Here is a 14,791-nt window from a genome sequence, read left to right on the forward strand (position 1 = left end):
ATGTTGGTATGAAAACTTAATAGCTATCTAGAGGCTTCTGCCACAGAATAAACACTTTAATTTGTGAACCCTCACCATCTGATCAGACATCAATGTACACTTAGGTCTTTTGACAGTCCAAAGTGATGAGTTGATGATTGCGGTTGTCCCACTGTCTTGTGTATGTGGGTGTCCATGTGAGTGGAGTGTGTTTGCCTTTAGCTGTTCTCTGAGACGGGACATTAAGATTAGTCCCATAGACACATTTCTAAAATGACCATTTATGGTAACTTATTTTTAATTTGGTGTGTTTGCGGGGCCCTAGGAAGTGAAGATGTTTACCTACTATAATTAAATCATCTCATTTGAACAGCATAATCATATATTTGTTGGCCTTTGAAATTTTCCAGTATTCATATCGGTATTATGCAATTTAGGCTAGTTTATAGTTACAGCTTTATTTGTCAATTTACATCAAAGGCAAAAAAGGGCATACAAGAAGTCCTCAAAACTTCTTTAAGGTAGCAAATGCCATGTGTGAAACATAGCTCCAAGAATGCTAACTACATAAGTGCTTTAAAAACAGCCAGAAAGGTGAAACTCCTTAGACATAGTTCCCTCGACAATGGAATTGTTTTGTTCACAAACGGCTCTGTATGTGATGCCTCTAATAGGAATACTTAAGAATGCTTAAAAGGTTTCGTGTTGTGACAGCTGCCATGATGCACCTGAGCAGGGGTTGGTTTTATCTAACACGCACACCGTATACCCTTACACACGCCGAGTATGTTAGAAAGTCAAGGCACCTTTATTTATAAAGTGTTTTATACAAAACAGATTGTTTCAAAAAAAGCTTTACAGTAGAGATGCACCAATTCATCGTCTGGTGACCGGAATTGGCTGATCGGCCATTACCGGCGACCGACCGGTCAGTCTGACCTTTGCTGATTTTATACCGATCAAGCAGGAGCGTCGCGTGAGCAGCAGTAAGCAGGGGTTTCGGCGCCGGGGGTACATTATAAAACTTTTCAGCATGGCACTTTAATATTATTTAGATATTATCGCTTACTGATTGTTCGCTTGGTCAACTGCCAATGCAGTCTGGGTGTATCAGACGTCTGCTTAGTCTTAAAGCTGTCATTTAAGTGGCCACCTAGTTTATTATTTGCACTGCAGCAAAGCAAAACTCAACTGTAATGATTATCTCCCGAAATGTGGGGGGTGGGGGCCCGTTATAATGGCTGCTACGCCCCTGACTCTATCCTCCCTCTGGTTATTAAATAGCATGCTAGCAGTCGTCTATTTTATCCTGCCCCTATCATTATAAGAGATATTCACCGGTACTGCTGAGGCGGAGTTTTCCACTCTCTCCCGGGGAGCGGGGAGCTCTGTGTGTTGCACTCAGCAAAATATTGCGGCTCATTCCCAAATAATTGCAGTGGTAAAAAAAAAAAAAAAAAAAATGACAACATGTGCTTTCAATTATTTGCATTGAGTTGAGTTTCGACCCCTACTTTTCATGCAGAAGTTGATTGTGATTGGCAGGTTATCGTTGGCGGTTGTGAATCATAGGGCAGCTCGCTCGGCTCTAGCCTGAACCAGTAAGCACTGCTACAGTAGCTGCAGTCTGTGTCCCAATAAAGTGTCACGGGTCAGGGCGAAAGAGCCCTGTAAAAGGCAAAGGAGCGTGTTTCCCCTGTTGCAGCACCTGGGACAGGAGTTTTGTGAGATGATGGCATGTGTGTGTGAATGCAGAAGTCAGCTTCGTCATCACTTTCAATTCTTAGTCTGGCAAAATGGTAATATGAGCAGGCCTAAACTCGCACAAACACAAAGTATAATGTTTTATAGTGTTAAAATTGTACTGGTCCTGTTACCAGGGTCCCGTATGTTTTGATTAGTACACTGTTTTTTACAATAGATAATTTGAGGCCAAAGGAGAGTAGAAATGTATTATCATTACAAATGTGAAGCCATCCGTAAGGGTTGGCCGCGATATACCAGTAGGCACGATTAACCAGTTGAAATCTGACTATTGCCTCTACCGCGGTTACACTCATGTGACGTTATCATTTGCAGTGATTTTAAACCGTTGAAATGCAATAAGCAGCAAAAGAGAACTCATTTCGCTATATGTGCGCGCTGTCTGGCTTACAGCTATGAAAACCTTTTCACAATATTCTAATTTTGAGTTTGGGGTTTTCATAAGCTGTAAGCCATAATCATTCAAATTATAACAAATAAAGTCTTGAAATATCTCACTCTGCATGTAATGAGTCTATATACTATATTAGTTTCACCTTTTAAGTTGAATTACTGAAATAAATGAACTTTTGCACAATATTCAAATTTTTTAAGTTTCACCTGTATATCATTATCATGAAATAAGAATTTGGGTCACATTGCCCACCCCTACTAAGGGTAACAATAGAGTAGAAATTAGGTGTGGGTTAGCAAGTAATAACCTAGCAGCCACCCAAAAAACAATAACAATGCCCTGGCAACCGGCCAGAACATTATGCATATTCTGACCACCTTAGAGATTATTTTCTCTCTCGTTCGTGTTATGAGTGTCGAAGAAGGGATACAGATCGCTCGACAGATGCAAGCAGGGGTCTTGGCAGCTGGTTCGCGCCGAGCAGAGTATGAGGGTATCTGGGGGTAAGCATTACATCAGATTTAAAGGGGCTGAGTAAGGAGAGAGAGAGGAGGAAAACAGGAATGTGTGGAAAATATGGAAAGAAAGTGGATAAGAGACAGAGGCAGAAAGAAAGAAAAAGGGAAACGTGAGAACCACCACAGAGGCCCTGATCGCAAAGGCAGAAACAGACAGGGTGAATGAGAAAAAGAAAGAAAGTTATTTTTTTTACGTAAATTAATCTCCATTCAGTCTAAAAATAGCCACCCTGCTCCGTGCCAGCTGCCCACTGGCATGCCTATTAAAGTCTGGTCTCTCTGATCGAGCGTCTGTATGGTGTCTGTGTGCCAGTGTAGGGGAGAAGCCAACTAAACATTTTTCATTAGCAAGACAGTGGCTCAGCTGTTTTTAAAACAGTCTACCTATTCTAGTAGCATTGCTTCTTTCTCCAACAAGCAATTTTTGCATTATTTTTCCACACATTTACAGCATGCAATAATCAAACATGTTCATCTCTTTATAATACACAAATAATATTAAGATAATTTTTTTGGGTAGTGTAGAGTCAAAGCTTGATAGATAGTAACCAATATCATTATTAGTCACCATTACACCATTACTTTTGACCTGTTTTTTTGTGAGTCTTTATACTCTTGTAAAAGCACCTAGTGCTTAGAAACATGCAATAACAGACACAGTTTTATTAGACCCAATGGCATAGCCATTTTTCTCTCTATCTCCCTCAACCTCCCATTTCTTACATCCCTAAGTAGCTATGAATCTTAGGCCACTTGGTTTTCCCTCCATCTGTTTAATTTACTACAAGCCATGTGTCTCTTTTCGTTCTCCTCCCCTGTTTACTCTTTCTTTCACTCCCCACCAACAATTTTCACAGCCTTTAAGATACTGAAGAACACCTTTGGAATACATGTCACATTGTTTCTGCCCGCTAGCCAAGCATTTTAAGCATTGAATTGGCTCATAGACCTTTGTGAAAATCTGAGGTCACACATCCAAAAGCTCAGGACCCTGTACAGGCATAAACATGGCCGGCCCCCAGGGCTAGTATCTGGAGGAAGATAAAGACAGATAGAAAGAAAAACAGAGACAGGAGAAGAAAAATAGCAGACAACAAGATAATGATCTGGATGACATTTTGACCGTAAAGTGAGATGAAGTGCTTTCTTGATTGTAGCTTATTGAAGCACAATAATAGACTTCAGACTTAAAATCAACTAGTCAGTAGGTTGGCTAAATGATTAGTTGACTAATTAGCTGTAAGGTCATTGTGAATTTCTGTTGAATTGCGAACTTTGCGTCATTTTTTCCACAATATGACGTATTTGCAATAAAACAGGGTATCTGCTAGAACAGTGGCTACATGATAAGCCGGCACAGTCTTAAAAATGGAAAAGTAAAATTATTTTAGAGAAAAAGCTAATTATTACATTTTGATTAAAGATCACAACGATTTTATTACACTTGAATTGCTAATAAACTAGCAGCTGCCAAGCAGCAACCATCAGCATCTACAAAGTTTAATAGTCTGAATTAAGCCAGAAAACCTCTATAAGTTATGGATTTGTAAATTATGAATTAGGTTTAGGTTAGTTGGGCCTAGTTTTATCTAGCATATACATTGAAATTCTCTCATAAAAAAAAGCATTTTGCCGCTACGACCAGGGCCTTAGAATAATTCCAGGAAGTTGAGTTTCCAGCAAGAGCAAGCAGGCATAATGAATATGTAATTGCAAATCCAGAGATATTCTTTTTGCACACTATATACATAAATGGTCGAAAAAATGAAAGGTAATCTGATCTTCTTCCCCAAGCCTAAACTTCTCACCACCTCCACTTCTGTCCAGTAGCTCAAAGATGATTTAGAGTAGAGTTGGACCGATACCAACCCTTTGACGTTGATACAGTCCTTTTTTCCCTTTCTTTTTTTTAATATAGTGTCAGTATACCGTGCAAACCTATTATAGAGGGAGACCAACTCTGTCAACAAACTACTCAGAAGTCCTGAGAAAAGTTCCAGAAGAAAACCAGAAACTATAAGCACAGATGGTGACATTGAATTGTGGTGAGTAAAAGAGAGAAGACCTTCACCTATCAGCTGTAAAGTAAAACAGAAACTAATTATCATGCTGGTTTAGGCTAGTTAGTCCTGGTTACTTAGGTGCTGATCCTGCTGTAATAGCTTTTTCTTTCTTATGAAGCTGGTTGACTATGAAAGTCCTTCTGGTTAGGCTAGTTAGAGAAGCCTGGAGGGGACATAAATGCACTACAAAACTTGTTGATTCAAAAAAATATCATCTTAAAAAGGCACTTTGGAAACCAATTTACACAGATCCCATGAAAGACCTGAATTCAAACCATGACCACATCACACAAAAACTAAATACTCTGTAAATACTCTGTAAGAGCAGCCATAATAACAGTGTTTTGTGATAGTTCTTGATGGGTAACCGGAAATTGACTAATATCTTTAAATTCCGAAGAAGCCAATGGCCCTAATGATATCAACAATTACATTAAAAATAGCACGCCATAGATGCTGATTAGTTTTGGTTTTGAAATCTATCAATTGCCCTGACCTCTGTAGGAGTCAAGAGCTCATTTTGCCAGCCCATACAAAATGTTTCAATAGAATGAAAAGAAACTAGGGAGAGAATAGAAAGAGACCATTAAGTCACACTGCTACAACATTTCAGAGCAGTGGCACTAGTGTTCTACAGATCATGGCACCAGCACCTGATTTGGTAGCACCAGGGTAGTAAGAGTTGTTAATAATATAATATGTTTTGTCTCTTGGAAATTGCACATTTTACAGTAACTTAAATTGACACTATCAGTAGCTTGAGCTGGGATGCGGTTGTAAATGTATTTTTCATTAACAAAATTAAAATTGTTAATGCAATTGCTTATTAAAATTGGTCTTCCATTGCATCATACATTTGTAGATCATGATAACCACAGGTAAAACCATGCATGGCACCTCATTGCAATGGTAAAAACTATATGGATTCTGTTATTTGTTATGAAAAAAAAAGTAGTATGAATACAAATGTACAAATATTGCTTGACACAAAATACTGTAATTATATTCCATTACTCGTTTGATACATTTATTGCATGTCTAAATTAATAATATAACAAACGTTGCTAATACTATACCATTTAGTCTCAGTCTGGAGCTCTGAAACTACCTAGAAGCACATGGAACACGGGAAATAAAACCAAAACAGTTTAAACCAAAGAAATTTGGTTTCTTCAGAAGTTCTTCCAGAAGGTCTGCTGGAGCCTAAAATGAGAAGATTAATTGGCAAAGTATCTCATTACAATTGAAAATACCAGGGCAAGACAAACCATGACCATTTACAAACTAAGCAATCCAAAAACTATTTGTGGTGAAGCACAAAACATTTTTGTTTCTTGAAAATGTACAAAATGATTTTTTTTTTTTTTGTAATATCCCCATCATTGACCTCTTTTACTTATATATATTTTTTTCATATAGTAAATGTGTACTTCATAAGTACCTTGAATGGATTGGCACTACATTCCAGCAATACAACCTTTTTTACTCTATTTTGAGAGGGACACAGATAAAGACAGAGAGTGGAAAGAAATTTTGAGAGAAGGAACACTGGATCTACCCAGGTATCTCCCTCCCTCTCCTTCCCACTGACCTGCATAGCAATGCTGGCAGCCTCTCTTGCACCAAGCCCAACATTCCAGCCTCAACAGGAGCTGCTGAGGTGAGGACTCCTCATTTCCTCACTCTCTCTCTCTCTTCCCCCTCCTCACTGTCCTCTGTGTGGTGCTGCAATTGCCAGCAATTACATTGGCCTCAGACGTCTGCTTAGACTTAAAGAGCAGTGCATCGCCTGCCAAGGACTCGATTACAGAGGATGCAATTACCGTGCATAGCCTGACTTAGCCTAACATAGCATTGCTTAGCTGATAAATGTGTTTAATGGCATTAACGCAAAGTACGTGTGCTATGCTAAAACTCCTAGTCTTCCAGACACGCAGGTCATAGGTGGCACTTTCATAACGGTGGAGTGTAATTCTTTCCACCATAAGAATCTGTTCTTTTTTTTTTAAACGGAATACCATCCGAACGGATCAACCGCATCACAGGTGGGGAGGAATTACAGAGCTGACTGGCAGTGAATGACTTGCTCAGCCGCGGTTTCACAAATTCCTTGACAAAGTTGCAGAGAACAGATTCAGGCCCAGCTTTTAAAAGACTATATGTAGTAACATTCATCAAACTAAAGTGAAATATTTTGTACAGAATTTAAACGACCCCCTGCAAACCACCCAAACCCCACAGCAGAGATAAAAGCTCATATCAGTATCTTATGAAGCAGTTCTTCCTGTCCCTTTTTAGGAGCCTTTGGGAAGGTACTCTTATTCTTACTGCAGGGTGGCTGGACACTTTTAACATTTCAGAAACCTCTCAAAAAAATTTACGAGCTAGTATATCATTTTAATCACCTTCCCATTTGGAGTCAGAGTGCCTGATAGAGAACTGAGACTTTAGTTGGGTCACTCCCCTAGAAATTGGATTCTTAAAAGCCTTTTCCCCCCTCATATTACTCCCTTCTTAAAAAGAGTACAAAAATAGACAAACTTGTTTTGCACATTTTCAAGTCAAATTAGCTTTGAACAAGTGGTTTGAATTTGTAGTGTACTTCTTACTGTACCCAGACGGCAACTCTATTTGCGTGTGAAGTTAAAGCTGTTTGTCCAACTGAGGTAAGGAAAAATTTAGAAAATTTGAGGGGCAGAGACATGAAAAGGATCTATTCTGGATTTGGGCCTGACTGTTGGCCTTTCGCTGGCCCAGCACGGGCCCCACCCTCAACCAATTAACTGTAGTTGGTATACAACTTTATTGCCGTGGGATTCCGATCCTGCCAACGCTATAGCAGACTTAGGGAATGACAGAACGTGGGTAGAAGCAAAAAAGAGAGGCACAAAAGCAGCTGTGGGACAAGGGTGACTTCTTGACCTGGATGGAGAGGTAGGGATACACATAATGAAAGAAGGGAGAGTGAGAGCAGTGGAATCACAGACCCTAGTTTGTCCTTGCTGCTGAGCCCTGTAATGGCCTGTGACAGCGTTTCCTCAGTGGCCCTCAAGGCAAATGGTTTATTCATCAGCGGCGCTCCAGGGTGTGATCGCTGCGTGCTTTGCTCACATGGAGAGGTGATCCATAATTTACACCCAGCATTCCTCACTTCTCACTTTTGATTGGATGGATAGCCGATCTGTTTGTCTTTCAGAAGATTTATTTCGTAAGGAACCTGCACATAAACCTTAACATAACAACTCTGAGACTTGCAAGAACATTGCAGAATTCTAATAACAAAGTTGATCCTGACCATAACTAGCTACAATAATGATTTTATAAATAGAATAATAAAGATTGTCAACTAACTTGCTGAGATCCATATGTCTTTGTGATGTTTACAGCTATTTTTACTGGGTTGTCGGTTTGTGTTTTTTATGCCAGCCCTTTAACCTTATGACCCCATTCTGACTGTTCGTCTTTCGCATTGGATAACATTTACAACATGCTCACTTTTCCTTTTCTTTATTTTCCTTTGTTCTGGTGCTATGCAGTAGATGATTAACAGGATACTTTCTATATAAAATGTCCTTCAATAGATTTGAAATATATACAGACTGGTAAGATTTGGGGTTGGATCAGGGCTAGGAGCTTGGCAGCCTGACAGGCAACCTTTATCCAAAAGTTCATCAACAAATCAGTCCTGGCTATAAATATCTTGACTTGAGACCTTGTATTTTTATTTGAGTTGTAGAGGTGTTTCCCCAAATTGACTGATTGTTTTCACACTGCCATATATGGAAGCATTTAACCAGCTGTAGGTGTAGGTATAGGAGTAACTTTGATTTTGTCATTGTGGGCAGCTGGACTGGACTATGAGGGAAGAAAATGAGAAATTATGAAACCTCCCTTGATATCCACTGGAGTCAAGGGCTTGAACAGATTAGTGTAGTGTCCAGCTATAAAAACAGGCATAAAAAGAAAGGGAAAGTATGAATAATGTGCAGTGGAACAGGATTACAACCTGCTGTGCAGATCTTTTTGTTGTAAGAAGGGTCTCTTGACTCTCACCTGAGGCCCTAGAGTCCTTATCAGCAAACAGCTGCCTGGAGTACTGCTCACTCTTGTATGGAAACTAAATGTTACTTCCAGGCTTGTGAATAAGTAGGTTTTGTAATTGTGGCAGTATTAATCAATTGGTCACAGTGTTTATTAAGAATACCCTTTGGTGCTTTGTTCATTGTTTTCTGGGATGGTAAAAAAAAATAATGCCTTGTAAGGGTTGGCTACAGTATATGTATGGGTATTTGGGAAGCAACTAAACACAAATTTACACAAATTATTTTACATTTTACAGTAAGCTATAACAGGGTCAGTTTTGTAGAAACCTTGCTCCAGTGCACATTTCCCAGATGGCACTTTGTGAGGTTTCAGTAACTTTCAGTTACCAGCCCAGACCATTCTTTTTTAATCTTTAGGCACCTCGCGATCTAATCCGATTCACGATCCAATTTTTAAACAATTCTTGATCTATATATTTTTTTCTTATGAATTAGTTTAATTAGACTTTAAATGTTCCATTTAGCTGTACTTTTCTTATTTAACTACTCATTTTAAGCTTTAAAAAAATAAGAATTAAACATTGAATTGTAAATAGCTTCCAACAGAAAAGCAAATACTAGTAAATAAAGCAAAACAAAGAAATATATTACAAGCAAAAAACAGAGTGCTTCAAATTTCTGAACACTTTCTAGTCAAGAGTAAAGCGCTTTGGGTGTAAAGTAGTACATATAAAAAAGCTCTATATAAATGAGGTTCTATTCTCATTCTATTCTATTCTAAGAGCAGATCTAATAGGCTGAATTCAGATGTTTTGTCCTGTCTGTTTAATCCCTTAAAACATAACTTACTGTGTTTACATTAATTAAGCATCATAAAGGCATTTTGAAATGCAAGTGCACTTAACTACTTACTCCGAGCACAAAGCCGCATGCCACGTGTGCTCTTCGCAAAGCGCATGTGAGCTTTTAAAAGCAGCTGTCAGTAAGTGAGTTTCATGTATAGAAATAGGCTTACTGCATTCCAAACGACAAAAACGATGCCTTTGTAGAGCATTTGAAAAAATAAAACACTGGAAAGCTGCAATAAAGCCCGCGATTGCTCTTGTATTTCGCTTCAACCTTTTCAAACTTTATGGAACACTATTTTATGGATGGTTCGAGGGTTTTTGTGTTTGTGTGTGGAATTGAAAGCAAGCAGACTACGGCTGTTTCTAGAGCACACAAAGTGCCATTGTGTATCTACTGTTAACTAAACTCAGAATCGATTCTGGAATGTGATGCATCAGAGAATCTATTTTTTTTTCCACTAGACCATACCATAAAATTAAACAGTTGAGTGATGCTTAAGAGTATGCACTATTTGTGGCATGCGTAACATGAAAACTATGAATTAGTAACTATTTCTACCTTCAATCTAGCTCCAGGCCTTGCTTTTGGTTTGGCTGCTTTTCTTGAACCACCAAAAGTCTACAGTGGTCTAATAGACAGAGGACACTTGTTGCAGCTGGGCATCAGTTTCATACTCACTATACCTAAAATGAGCCAAAGCTGCCCACGCAGCAGGGGGAGGGGGGCACAGACAGAGGCTCACCTCTGGGCACCTAGGCTCGGACAAGTAATGCTGCCTGAAAGTTGTTCTAATATGAGAAGGAAAAGTAACACAGATCTGGTGAATTAGTGTGACATTTCTTTAAAGTTAGACATGTTTAGCAAGTAACTCTTTACAATAATTTTTTATCTGCAACCACTTACAGTACACTTGAGTCTGTGCTTAACTAGCCCATTGTATTGTGTCTAACCCAGGAAGATGCAACTGAAGGGCCACTATTCTACAGAGTTTAGCGCCATGCCTAATCAAGCTAACCAAAGTCATCAGGATTACTTGAAAATTGCTTGCAGGTGTATTTGAATAGGTATTAGGGGTGTAACAGTTCAAATTAGTCACAGTTGTTGTTTTTTTATCACGGTTTTTGCGTCATGGTTTCGGTACGGTTCGGAATGTGCCATGTTCACCCCTATTAGGCATGGAGCTAAACTCTGCAAGAAGGTGGCCCTCCAGTAAGAAGTTGCTCATCCCTGGTCCTGTGGTTGGGATGATTAGCATTTAAAAATTCTGTTTCGATTCATTGACTTATTTTGTTTGCTGCATTTTTGAACCACAACAAATCTCCACATTACATGAGAGTATTGCTACCTTGGACTTCTCCACAAGAAAGTATTTTTATATTCATAGTACTTTATGCTATTAGCATAATGGGGATAAATATTTGGTTAAGAGAACTGAGAATGATGGAAGTTTTAATGGGATCTGATCAATCCAGTCACTCTGTCAATAAACAGGTCCACTCATGACTGAATGAGGCCTCTGCCAGCAAACTTGGACCCTGCTGACTCTAGACCAGCGTATGAGAATGACTACTGGGTCTGTCTGTGTTGAGTGGACCATCAATACCAGTTCTGTGCTACAGAGAGTGGATCAGTACCAGTTCTGTGCCAGAAGATCTCAGTTGGTCGTACATGCTGTCTGTGGCCAGACTCACAGCTATGAATGGCCCCATGCAGCCACTGTACAGAGCGTCATTCTTCTCTCAGTGATGTGGGGCTGACATCCAAGGGGTAGCCCAGGGAGGAAGCCAACAGTGCTGGGTGAATATTTTCCTATCCCCCCCATCAGGAGCAGCCGTATCGGGTGCTGTTATGTGTAAATGTGCCTTAAGCTTTAAGAAATCTAAGCTGTGTCCATTGACGGAAAGTATGGAAACAGTAGTGAAGGAGAAAAAAATTGGTTCTTTCTCAAAGCCCCCACTTTCTCTCTTACTCTCATTAGATGAGCTAAGTAGAGAAGGAAAAACATCCAGGCTCTCGCCAGCCTCGTCATTAATGCCCCTAGGTTTGTTTGTGTTCCCAGTTATTCACCCACTTTGCCATTTCCCCAGGAATCTTAAACACCCCTGACTCCCTGTTCCACCTGGACAAGGACCTCTACATAAATAAGGTGTGCCCCACTTTCACAGTCTTGTCTCTAAAGCTATGGTTGGGCCCAGATGGTGCTCTGTAATTCCAGAAATAGCGATACCCCTTCTACCAAACTCTGTTACCATACCTATCCTACCGCCCCCACGTTTTAGTGACCACCCATTCACCCCAAAAAACCACCAGGTCTGGAGTGACTTCAAGTATTCACTTTGTTGGGAAAGGCAACCTCCTCGACTTGCCACAGACATCTTCATAGACCTTCATAGCCCCTTCAAGACCCCTCACAGTGACTGACACTGCACATCACCCTCATGACAGGATTTTTATAACACACACAATGAGGAGCCAAGCGGTGCCTCAGAGGCCTCAGATCAGAGACAGAGGAAAGTCAAGCACATGCTTGCTCCTGAACCTCAGGGGCTTTCACAGGGAAATATTTGTGAATTTGAAAAATAAAGTCATCCTGGAGCAGTGGAGGAAGATGAATGGGGTCCTGTGCTACACTGCCGGGCGTACTGAACCCCTCTGTTTTGACTTTTTTTTTTCTCACTGGCCAAGTGGGTACACTGGGCTGCTTGTGAGGAAAGGGGGCGGAAGCAGGAAGTGGCTGTGTAAGGTGATCTTGCAGCACTGCACAGAGACTCTTTTCAACAGTGGTCTCTCACTCCATCGCAGCGACACATCAGGCAGTCCTCAGGCCACATAAACAGCAGCTCACACCAGGGACATCCCAGCATGCACCAGCACCCCACCGCCAGCCTCAAAAGACTCAACATGTGAGAGAGAGCCATTCAGCAGCAGAGCTGGCAAACTCAGTCACCGAAGTATACAGCATAACTACCAATTTTTTGAGAAAGAAATGACATTCTGTCACAAGCTGAATGTATGTCTTTTACTCAAACTAGACGTATAGGTTTGAAAGTCTCATAACTGTGTTTCCCCATTGCCTGTTTGTATTCATACAGCATCTGTCACCAGCTCAACACTTTGCAAAATTCCATAATTGCAGTATGACTGAGCCGTTTAAAGCATGTTATTGTTTCTTGTAGTGGCCAACAAGATTCGTCTGAGGTACTTTGTGGTTCTTTTATCGAAGATGTACATGTGGGTTTGTGCGTATATTCACATATTACATGTTTGTCTGTGCCCAAATTGAGATTTGCTATTCAATTCAGCAGCTCTCAAAGTTCAAATACCACCAAAGCTTTCAAAAAGTCAAAGCTTTCACTACTATAAGACACGGTTTCAGACAGAAAAGCACTCATAAACGTTTCAGTGATCCGTTGTTCCAAAATTATCTGGAATAAATTGTATTAGGTGGCTGCATAGCACTTTTTTGTCATCTTCTTCCAATAAAGCATCACACACTGACTTGGTATACTTAGAAAAGGCTGAGTTGTAATTAGGTCATTTGGACATTTCCTTAGACTATTTAAAGGAGGCATGCTTAAGGAAAATGTGGGTACAAACTGACTCACCCGTTCATTGCCTGGAATTCCCTTCTACTGTTGGCTAGTTGACTACTGTTCTTTGGCCTGCAGCAGGAACAATTTAAATAGAATGTGACTAAAATATTGAATAATGACAAGTGGTTAAATGAGGCTCTCGTCACACTGACGCCCATCCTTTATTTTAAGGAGTCAGAGGCTGCTTTAGTGGCAGGCCTGGAATTTGTACAAAATTACAAAATTAAATTCCTCTCCTTAACCACCCCTTTTTTCAAGCATTCACCTTCAGGCCTCACTTTAAACTTCACTCCCTTCCCCTTTCATTTAAACTTTTAACAGCAAGTACATTGCTGCATGCCACAGTTTTGATCCTGAATTGTACTTCAACTGTCCTGTGTGGAAATAATAAACTTGACCTGTCTAAAGCCACAAACACCCCACCCCTTCCCCCTCCCAAGACCCATACACTCAAAACCACCTTACTGAGCTAATTCTCACAGAATTGAAGGAATTCCTGAATTAGTGAGTCTGGGATTTTTTTTTTTTAATGAATCAAAAGGCCCTGAAAGGTACCATTCTTTATTTAAAAGTAAACACAAAAGTAGCCAATCCATATTTTCACAAAGTTAGATCAGTATCTCACAACCTTTTTGCATCCCCACGGCCCGATCAGTAGGGCTCAAACCCCTACACAAACTACACAACTAACTAACAAATCTACACAAACTAGAAATGTGTTTCTAAAAACTCAAATTTATATTCAATATTGATTAGCATTATGATTAACAATTAAAGTTGCTGAAGTTTTATTTTAGATAAAACATTCCACATATATTTTGCTACAACTGCCATCCTTGCAAATTTATAAAATGTATTTTGTTTTCTTGACTTAAAGAAGATTAGTCTTTTTAGTTTTAATCTATTGTTATTAACAAAATCTAAATCTTTCCACGTATCCTCTCCGGTACCTGCATACTACCTCCTGGGGTAGGAATTACTGCTTTTAGATGGTAAAAGTATGAACGTTTAATAGAAACCCACTGCTGAGATTATTAAAATGTCTTTACACTTTTGTTGCTTGTAAATTGTGCTTTAAAATATCAGCCAATATTCTGATAAGGAGAGATGGTGTTTGGCAAAGTTGTACAGTAATTAGGTAGCACTCTTTTAGTTTGTCATTAGCTGACATGAAGGATTGTATCTTTCAGCAGAAGCCATAATATGAAAATACTATGTATACTGTAGGATTATATGACTTTTTTCACTACCTGTCCCCTCTTCCCACATCATTAATCAGAGTTGATGATGCTGACTTTATAGGAAATGTCTGACTTCCTGTTCATCAATCCTTTCAGGTAATATAGGAAAGGCATAGAATCTGAATGCATTACACATTATGCTACGTTTACATGCATGCGTACTGTATGCGTGTTGTGGAGCTGTGTTATGTGTGCATTGTAATATGTTGAGTTGTGTTGTTAAATTTCAGATTTCACTAAATAACAATTGTGAAGGAATACGCCATATATATGCATCAGAATAATTAAGCCAATACTGTAAAAATACATCTATTAAAACTCAGAGAACAAAGACCTCATGCTCACAC

General features: G+C 39.6%; 1 protein-coding gene across 7 annotated transcripts in view; it reads left to right on the forward strand.

The window, feature by feature from the left end:
* znf469 (zinc finger protein 469) overlaps nt 1–14,791 on the forward strand; it is a 288,811-nt gene that overhangs the window by 253,329 nt on the left and 20,691 nt on the right. For 2 of the 7 annotated variants that reach the window (XM_079604121.1, XM_079604125.1), the window contains one exon: nt 4,574–4,700. The exons of the other annotated variants lie outside the window; for them this stretch is intronic. The gene's annotated coding sequence lies outside the window, so the exon portion shown is untranslated. The remainder of the gene's footprint in view (nt 1–4,573; nt 4,701–14,791) is intronic. 7 annotated transcript variants of the gene reach the window in all.

The sequence above is a fragment of the Phoxinus phoxinus genome (genome assembly GCF_949152265.1).
Source record: "Phoxinus phoxinus genome assembly, chromosome: 25".
NCBI lineage: Eukaryota > Metazoa > Chordata > Actinopteri > Cypriniformes > Leuciscidae > Phoxinus > Phoxinus phoxinus.